At 33.3% G+C, this 10,432-nt stretch overlaps 1 pseudogene; it reads left to right on the top strand.

Moving 5' to 3' along the window:
- The first annotated feature begins 3,373 nt into the window (after positions 1 to 3,373).
- On the top strand, positions 3,374 to 3,956 carry LOC115290493 (annotated as a pseudogene).
- Positions 3,957 to 10,432: the final 6,476 nt, after the last annotated feature.

Raw genomic sequence — 10,432 nt, 5'->3', positions numbered from 1 at the left:
ATGTTGAAATGGGGAAACTGGATCCTTGCCTGATTTACACCGCCCAAACATTGTAGCAGGTTTAGAAACTCATCTGAAGAATGGTAAATCACAAGCCTTCTGATACTATGTAATAGGAAAATATAATGACAATGAAGTTGTACCAATACGAGTGTCCTTTGTTAAAAATTTAAATGTATTTTATTATTTCTCAAATATAACTTTAACTGTATTTATCAAATTTGAGTTTCAATGTAATTGTATTTTTTGTTTCCTACTTACCTCAACTTCACTAAACCAAAATGTATTGCTCTCTGTCATTGCTGCTATGACTGTTTCATTATTTTTCCTCTGATAACTAATACTACTACCTATATTACTTATTATAGTACTGCTACTAATGCTACTATAATATTAATTTCATCAGATCCAGGTTTAATTTTTTGCCTGATCCAAAAATTTATACTCTGTATTCAACTTGATATTATTACTGATATTTAAAAAAAATCTTAGTATTTTCCCCTACACTAGAAAAATACAGAAATGTAAACATAATACCATGTGTAACATGTTTTATATAAAAAATAGTTGAATCATTCTATATTCAGACTTAAAGAAAGAAAAGAAAAACTAAAAAGAAATTAAAAGTTCACCATAGACATTAGCAGCTCCATCTTTCAGTCTTTAAACTGAAACCAGAACTAAACATAATTGGAACTCTTATCTACCTCATTTACTTAAGGAGGATATTAAAAGTTTTGATTGGGAATATCAGCACAACAAACAAATGATAATGCTATAGCATAAGTATTCCAGACAGTCAATGAACATCACTCATTAGGGACTTGAGAAGCCTGTGAAATTACATTAATTTAAGAGCTACTTTTTTCCCCCTTTTTTTATTCACTCATATTTTTTGTCATCTTACATTAGCTCTGGATAATAAATACGTTATTTTTTCATTTTTCATTTTATTTTCAGAATCTGTTTTCATCTTTTCTTACTTTATTGCCAAGTGTAAGTGAATGCTTAATTTTAGTATTAAATTTATTCTGAGACACATGCCATTATATGAAATAGTTTTACACTGAATATGATTATGTCAGAGATCAATGTATAATCTTCAATTCTATCTTTATTTTGCTAGAAGCTAAAATTGCAATGAGAGAATTCTGCTTTATAATATGCAGAAAGATATACATGAATTCCTTGTCACTAAAGTCTGTCACCAAGACATCTTAAGAGAGGCCTTTGTATTGAATGTGCTGTCTAAATCAGCTTTCCCATCAATTCTGAAGCTATTTGTAGTCAAAAGTAATGAGTGTCTGAGCTGCTACTTCTTAGGGTTCAAAGTAATATATTAAAAAAACAAAATACAAGTGCAATGAATAAAAACTCCATTGAACTTCACATAGCAATATTGCCAAGGCAATTACATCAAATTACAATTACCTTCTTGATGTTATTAGCAATTGTCAATATAATTTCTTTAAAGGTTGCCCCATGTTGTTCAATAATGAATATTAATATATATAGGTCAAAGATAAACATTTATCATAGAATACAGATTTATTTGTTGGAATATGTGAAATAGAGATTTTAAAACTTGTTCTCCTATAGATGAATTCAATATTCATGGCACAGTGTCTGTTATAGGAAGTAGGTCACAATTCATTCCAGTCATTTATTTAAACTTTATAAAAAATAGAATCATTCAGAAATAAGGAACTGTTATTAGCCTTCAGTAACAGGTTCTCTAGTTAAAGGCACATTTCCTATGAAAGATAGGGAGATAATTGTAATGGTATCACAAAGATGCAGAAATTAGCTCCATTAACAAGTAATATGGAGCATAGAATTTCAGAAAATTCCTTAGTAATTTAGTTATATTTGTGACGTGTTTAGAAAATACTTTACCACTTAACCCCCAAAATATAGTTGAGGCACAAGTTTATTTAAATAAATATTTGCTTATTGCTCAAAGACATCAAGGGCTGTAAAGAAAACCTGATATTGACAGTAGAATTTTGTTATATTGCTCTCTGGTTTAGTCCTAATAGAAACACGCATATCAAGATTCTGTCATGATTACCTTAATCCTTTTTCAGCTAATTTTCAGGGCCAGAATTTTGTTAATGTTAACATGAAATTGTTCAAATTGCACAGACAATAAATCAAAGACAAAGATCTTCATATAATTATTATAATTCTGGACTGAGAGTGAAAATGTTGCCTTTTCTTACTAAATTACACATGCTTTATTTTGTTAGCTTATAGTTGCATTAGAGAGTACTTAGAAAATTCTGCTAAAAGGATGACTATGTATATCTATATAATATATCTAGAAATGAAATACTTATAAAATCTATAAAATTAATATAAATTACATTTTAATACATAATATATAAAAGTATGGGAGATTAATATTCATGCTATATTCCTTTTAAATATGTTTAAAATATCTAAAAATGCAAAAAACATGTGATTTATCATTCCACCAAAAGGAAGACATGAATTTTAAAGCCGGTCAAATAAATTTTTAAAATGTTCTTTAAATTTATATATAAATTAAAAAAATACTTAAACAGCAATTTTAACTAATATAGAATTTTTTGCATAAATAAATACTAAAACATGTAAATATATAATTTTTCAAGTGGTACCTGTTGTCCTATTTGTTAAACTAAATTAAGAAATAGCTGTTAAATTCAATTAAAATATGACAGTTTATGATATAACTTGCAGGACAACAAAAGTTATATTATTATAAAATAGAATTTGAGACCAATGTGATTAACTAAATTAATGTAATTTGAATTGTCAGTGTTAATCTTATTTTTAAAGTTTTGCTCATAATCTATATTTCTATGAATTTCTAGAAATTCATATTTTAGGGTATCTTTAATTTAAAAATTTTTTAATGTTTTTTTAAATTTATTTTTGAGAGAGAGAAAGAAACAGTGTGAGCAGGGAAGGGTCAGAGAGAGAAGGACTCATGGGATCTGAAGCAGTCTCCAGGCTCTGAGCTAGCTGTCAGCACAGAGCCTGACGTGGGGCTTGAACCCACGAACTGCGAGATCATAACCTGAGCCAAAGTTGGACGCTTAACCGACTGAGCCACCCAGGCGCCCCTGAGGGTATCTTTAATTTTTAATAAAAGCTATAAGCATTAGGGTACCATAAACTAACCTTGATCTAGTTAATCCAGTTAATTTATTTAAGGCATATAAGTAGATAGCTAAGGCGACAAGAGCTGACCTTTGTGTCATGTTTGATAAAATGCTAGGAAATATAAACTAAAAGTGTCAATATTCTGTGGGTTCGTTAACCTACAAATACAAATCAGGTCAAGTTTACAATAATATCCTTACCTTTCAATGCTGAGGCCACAGCCATGAGTATGCTGAAGGCTTCAGAAGAGGCTTCCTCCAGTGTCCACTGTGACAAAAACGTCTCATTCGACCCCAGTGAGACCAATGAAATCATCAGTGCCAACTCCCATCAGCATATCTGGAAACTGATCAAATATGGCTGACCACCGTGAAGCCTGTGACCGTCCAGTCCCAGCTTGGTACCAGAATAACACTCGGCCAGCCGGAAGGGCAAGCATAATGGCATTGGTAAGAGAAAAGATCTTGCCTGTGTTCAAATGCCAGAGAAGGTAAGCTGGATGAGGAGGATGAGAATTCTGCACTGGCTGCCAGAAGATACTGCGAATCTAAGATTGACCACACATGTATCACACTCTGTGCTGGAAAGTGAAAGGTAACATGTTCAAAAACAAGCAGATTCTGATGGAACACATCCACAAGCTGAAGGCAGACAAGGCTGACAGGAAGCTTCTGGGTAACAGGCTGAGGCCCTCAGCTCTATGACCAAGAAAGACCACGGCACTCAAGTGCTGCTGTAAAGAGCAGCTCCAGGCCAAGAAGGAGTGAATCAAGACTCTGTCCAAGGAGAAAGAGACCAAAAGATAAAACTCTCTGTGTCTGTACATAGTGGCCTGAGCAATAACACAAATTAGTTAGTCAATAAAACAAATTTTTATCTTCCAGAATAATAATAATAACAACAATACTCTTAAATTATAGTCATTCTCCATTTGTTATATTAGTGCAAAATCTATTAGGCTTTAACAGAGGATGAGCTAGAAAATTCCAGGATGCAAATACACTTCCTAGAATTTTTTGTGGTTACTATTACAACTTGAGAATATTCAGACTACCCCTTAGGAAAGAAACACAAATCATTCCCTCGGTTTCTTGCTGCTCAGAAAGTTTGTAAATAAGGATTAGTCTATCTGGACTTCCTCGTTCTAGTCCAATATATGAAAAGTTTGCAAGTCTTCAGTTCCACTTTCACAAAAAGAACAAAGCTAAACAATTGAAAGCCAATGCTTTTTCTTGGGTTCATTAGAATATTGTGGTCACAGGTGACAAAACAAAAGTTCTACTGAATAGAATTAAACAAGCAAGGAATGCTTTCTTCAAGATTATTGAAATAGGGGAGAGAGTAAGTTATTCTGAGTTCGCTAATATTTTCTGTGTAATTAGACCATCTAAGTTTGCTATTCACACCCACTGAAGTTATACTCTGAATCCTCCTTCAGAAACTGAGAGGGGTCTATCCTCTTTTAATAATTATATTTCAAAGACAAGTTTCCCAGTGCTTCTAGAAGGACATTACTAGGTTGTAAAGTTGGCAAGACTTTGGAAGAATATTTGCCTTAATACAAAGAGCAAAACAAGAATCTGCCATTGTAAATATCCTAAAGTTTTTAAACGTTTATTTACTTTTGAGAGACAGAAGAGCCTGAGTGGGAGAGGAACAGACAGAAAGAAACATAATCTGGAGCAGGCTTCAGGCTCTGAGCTGTCAGCAGAGAGACTGTCACAGGGCTTGAACCCACAAACTGTGAGATCATCATCTTGGCCAAAGTCGCTTAAATGACTGAGTCACCACCGTAGGCACCCCATTCAATTGTAAACATCCTAAAGTAAATACTGTAAGGAAAGGGAGACCACGATTCTATAATCAGGAAGTAATCTGTCTATAATTTAGTCATGCTCAGGAGAACAGTAAGGTGTCTTGGTCACAGGAGAAAGTCTCACTCTGAGAGTGTAGGAAACAATACAAAAGAGAGAGAGAAAGAGCAAGACATCAGCTCATCTGAAGCAGAAGCTGCTGACAGACAGTAGTTACCTGCATAGTAACTGATGAATGAATTCCGGGAGGCAGAATGTGTGTACTAGAAGTCCTAGCTAAGGCTGTAAGACATGAAAATAAAATGAAAGGTATACAAATAAGGAAGGGATAAAGAAAACTGTTTTCGTTCACAGAAAACATGATTATCTAGGTAGAAGATCTTAATGAATCAACCAAAAACTCTAGAATTAATAATTAAGTTTGCATGATACAGTGTTAGTAAGTTAAAGTCAGGTGTTTTTTTCTATACCAGCAAATAACAATTGGAATTTGAATTTAAAAAAATACTACTACTTACATTAGCACCAAAACAAAAGAAATAACATAGAAGACCAATAAAATATGTCCAGAATCTAAATGAGGGGAAAAAATAACAAAACTACAATGAGGGAAATCAATGAATATGAATAAGAGATTTTCAAGAGTTGGAAGTCTAAATTTGTTACAAAGGGGAAAGCATCATCTCTTCAACAAATGGTGCTGGGAAAAATAGATATCCCCATGTAAAAGGGTGAATTCTGACCCTTAGCTAACACCTTACACAAAAATTGACTCAAAGTTAATCAAAGATGTAAGACCTAAACTATGACTCTCCTATAAGAAAATCTAGGGTACAATTTCAGGTATTCAGATTTTCCAGTGATTTCTATGGATATGACACCAAAAGCATAGGTAACACAATTTTTAAAAAGTGTGTTAACATCAAACTTAAAAAAAATTCTGTGTATTAAAGGAAACAACAGAATGAAAAGGCAACCTACAGAATGGGAGAAAATAATTGTCAATCATATATTTGATAAGAGATTCATATCCAGAATTATAAGGACATCTATAACTCAATAAGAAAAACAAATCAACTCACTTAAAAAATGGTCATAGGACTTGAATACATAGTTCTCCAAAAAAGATATACAAATGAAATGTAAGCATATGAAAAGAGGTTTAACATTACTAATCATTAGGTAAATGTAAATTAAACTACAATGAGTTATCTCACACCCATCAGGATGGCTGTTATTGAAAGAACATAAATTAATGTTGGTAAGAATACAGAGATGTTGGAAACCTTGAGAACTGTTGGGGAAAATGTAAACTGTTATAGCATTAAGAAAAACTGTGTGAAGCTTCCTCAAAGAGTTTAAAAAAAAATAAAAGAATAACTATAGGTTCCAGTAATCTTACTTCTGGGTATATATCCAAAAGAATTCAAGAGAGGATTTGCAGAGTATTTGTATATTTTGCTAATTGAAGCATCATCCACAGTACTTGAGAGGTGTAAGCAACCTGGATGTTCATAAACAACTGAATGGATAAAGAAATATACTGTATACATACAATGGAATATCATGCAGCCTTAAAAAGGAAGGAAATCCTGTCACATGCTACAACATGGATGGTCTTCAGGATATAATGAAAAGCAATATAAGTTAGTCACCAAAGGACAGATAACTATCTGGTTTCTCTCACATGAAATGCTTAAAATAGAAAAAAAAATGGAAACAGTAAGTAGAAAGTTGGTTGCCAAGGGTCGAGGGTACAGAAAAGGATAGTTAGTATTCTGTGGTTATAGAATCTCAGTGTTGCAAATGAAGATTCTGGAAATCTGTTGCACAAAAATGTGAATATACTTCACGTATACTTAATACAATATATTGAACTGTACATTAAAAACAGGTTTGATGATAAATTTCATGTGTTCTTCCCCGCAATTTTTTTTAATTGGCAAAGACAGAGTAAACATTTATCAAAATTAGATCTGCAGATGGTCAATAAGCACATGAAAAAAATGTTCAACATCACTAATCATTAGGGAAACCCAAATAAAAGCCACAATGAGACACCACTTTATAATCCTTAAGATGGCTTTTAATAACAAATATGATGATGTAGAAAATTGAAGCCCTCATGCACTGTTATTAGTAGGACTATAAAATGGTGCAAGTTATGGAAAACAGTATAACGGTTCTCAAAAAATTAAAAAAAAAAATCATATAATCCATCAATTCTGCTGTTGGGCATATGCCCCAAAATTAAAGACCGGGACTCACACAGATACTTTTATAACTATGTTCATAACAACATTATTCATAATAATCAAAAAGTGGAAAGGAAGCAGCCCAAATGTCCATTGAATGTTAGTGAATAAACAAAATGTGCTGTGTTCTTACAATGGAATATTATTTAGTCTTAAAAATGAAGGAGATTCTGACACATGCTACACTATGGATAAACCTTGAAGATTTAAAAGAAGTGAAGTCAGCTCCAAAGATGAACACTATGATTTCATTTTGTAGGGGATCCTACAAATCATAGAGTGGGTTAAATTCATAGAGACAAAAAGTAGAAGAGAATTTACTATGGACTAAAGGGAGATGTTGAATAAAGGTTTTCTACTCTATGTGCTTCAGTATATTTGATAATGAGGTTTACCTTCAATCAGAATTTAGCAACTGTTTCTTTATTTTTCTTTTTTTTTTTCTTTAGTTTTGATGACATTTCTCTGCATCTCTAAGATAGATGCAATAGCCCCCAATCAGGGCAGCAATACTTGATATTTGAAGGAAAGGGTTCTTTTTGCCCACCCTGGCTGCCACAGGTTGTGTCCAAGCTGCTTCTGGAACACTTGCTAGGCTGCTGCTGTGACCAGAGGGCTGGAGGAGGGGTAGGTGCTACTGTACTAAGATACAAAATTGAAATTAACTTCAGTTTACCATCCAAGCCTTCCCTTGGAAGCTTTAAGCCTTCAGTAGACTCCAGTTCTGAAATAACTGCATCAGGCAGATTCTGCCATTGCAGTGTTGTATTGGTAGGGAGACACATTCCTGGTACTTCCCTTCTTTACCATTTTCGCAGATGAAATATCTATATACACATGTATATGTGTGTGCATGTGTCCATACATGTATCCATATGTAGCATATACATGTATGTATGTATGCAAAAAGATCATTGTACGTATGTGTATATGATGTATGCATTTTATGTATGTATATATAAATGATTATATCTTCATATCATTAAAGGTAATTTAGAGTCACAGGAAATTTGGAGGAATATAATCTAGATAGTTCCTAAAAATTCTTGAAATGTAAGTCACTCAAGAAGTACATCCTGGGGGCACTTGGGTGGCTCAGTTAGCTAGCTGTCCAACTGTTGATTTTGGTTCAGTTATGATCCCAGCATCATGGGACTGAGCCCCAGATCAGGCTCCATGCTGCACATGGAGTCTGCTTGCAATTCTGTCTCTCTCCCTCTGCTGCTCTCCCTCACCTGCTCATTTTCTATCCCCCCTTCCTCCCTCATAAATTAAAAAAACAACAACAGTGCGTTCTGTAGGTGGGATACATATTTGCTAACAGCTAGATAATTTGACCATGTGTTGATGAACTCAGGTCATTAAAATCCAGGATTAGGGGCACCTGGGTGGCTTAGTTGGTTCAGCATCTGACTTCAGTGCAGGTCAAGATATTGCGGCCCGTGAGTTTGAGCCCCACATCAGGCTCTTTCCTGACAGCTCAGAGCCTGGAGCCTTCTTAGGATTCTGTGTTCCCCTCTCCCTGCCCCTCCCCCATTCATGCTCTGTCTCTCTCCATCTCTCAAAAATGAGTAAACATTAAAAAAAACTTTAAAAAATCCAGGATTACTATTTACTAAATATTTGAATTTCTCTTTGAATGTGTGTAACCCTCTGATTATATATTATTATAATTGAGTTGATTAAAGAAGAGGCACCTAACTACAAGTAGAGATCATTTTATGATGCATTTTTATGTTTGTCCTTGGGGAGTCTGATAGGATTTCACATACTGAATTTCCAGATTCCATATAAACTTTCTTATTATTGCCGGGTAACTCTTCTTTGTTGTTTTCCTTCTGTTTTTGAGTATTTATTTCATGCTAACATTTTTAGTGCCTATTGAATGACTATTAACACACGGGTCAGTTAAAAGTGTCCATAGAGCACAGAATATTCTGCTAGAAAATATTTTGGAGATGTGCCTACTCACTATTTACATTGGCACTTGCAGTCTGCAGTATAATCAGAATGAGTTAATGTAATGTTGTACTAAGTAAGCAGGTGGCTTAATTTTCCAGGAATTAAGCAGTCAGTGAAATAGGGAATTTGAATTTCATCCATAAATGCAGGAGTTGCTTTAGTTTCACAGTGTTTCCAAACTTAGAAAGGACAGTAGGATTTGTGTGTGTGTGTGTGTGTGTGTGTGTGTGTGTGTGTGTGTGCATGGACATAAATGAAAGGTAATGGAATATGAACTTCTTAGAAAATCCTTAAGTATTGGAAAACAGATCACATCTTGATGACTGAAAGAAATGCTAATACTATGGAATTTATTTCTTCCAACAGATGGAACATATTGGAAATACAGATTCAAAAATGCTTTAAGCACATTCGTATATTTATAATTTTATATCTAATAGGATGTATAATAAAGTTGACTTTACCATCAAATGAAAAAATATTATAGTGATGCTCATATACATAATGGAATGTGTACTTTATCTGCCTCATTTATTTTTTTTTACAATGTCTTTATAAAATACTAACTCTTAATTTAGTATGGGGAAAGTACAGTGTATTTAGTTGAAACAATGTGGCCAAAATCAAGCACCTAATAAGTTGTCAAATTAGGATTTCAAGTCGCTCTTTCTAATATCAAGGTTCAGTGCTTGAAAAGTTATTAACATTTCCATTTACTTAAGGAAAGGGAATCATGGGAGATGGTTGAGCATTTAAAGAGGGCAGTGCTTAGTTCTGTCTTGACCTGGAAGAGTTTGCTGAAGTAACATTTACAATCAGAAAAAATGAATATTATATTTCTATGCTGAGATGGAAAGAGATTAGTAGAGACTATTATGAAAAGAGATATGCAGGTTCATAGTTTTTTAGGAGACATGCACACAGTCCAAATATATTTTGAAAGGTAATTTAAAGTCAGATTGTTAAAGGTTTTCATTGAGCTTATAGGATTAAACTTGAATTGTATCATATAGGTAATAACAAGGGATTTAGTAAATGAAAAAAAAAGACTCCCAATCATAATTCATAACTTTGTAATCTATTCTGTTTGAAATAAATTTAAGTGTTATATGTAAATAGCATCAATACATTTATGTATATAACCATTATATATATGTTGATATTTTTACCTCACAAGATTTCAGCCACATTAGATTCAAGAAATTGCATAGTTTTAGCTGTTGAGTTCCTAAGGGCAATGTTAAGAGACTT

Source organism: Suricata suricatta, chromosome 4 (assembly GCF_006229205.1).
Source record: "Suricata suricatta isolate VVHF042 chromosome 4, meerkat_22Aug2017_6uvM2_HiC, whole genome shotgun sequence".
Classification (NCBI taxonomy): domain Eukaryota; kingdom Metazoa; phylum Chordata; class Mammalia; order Carnivora; family Herpestidae; genus Suricata; species Suricata suricatta.
This window is presented reverse-complemented; position numbering and strand designations above follow the sequence as displayed.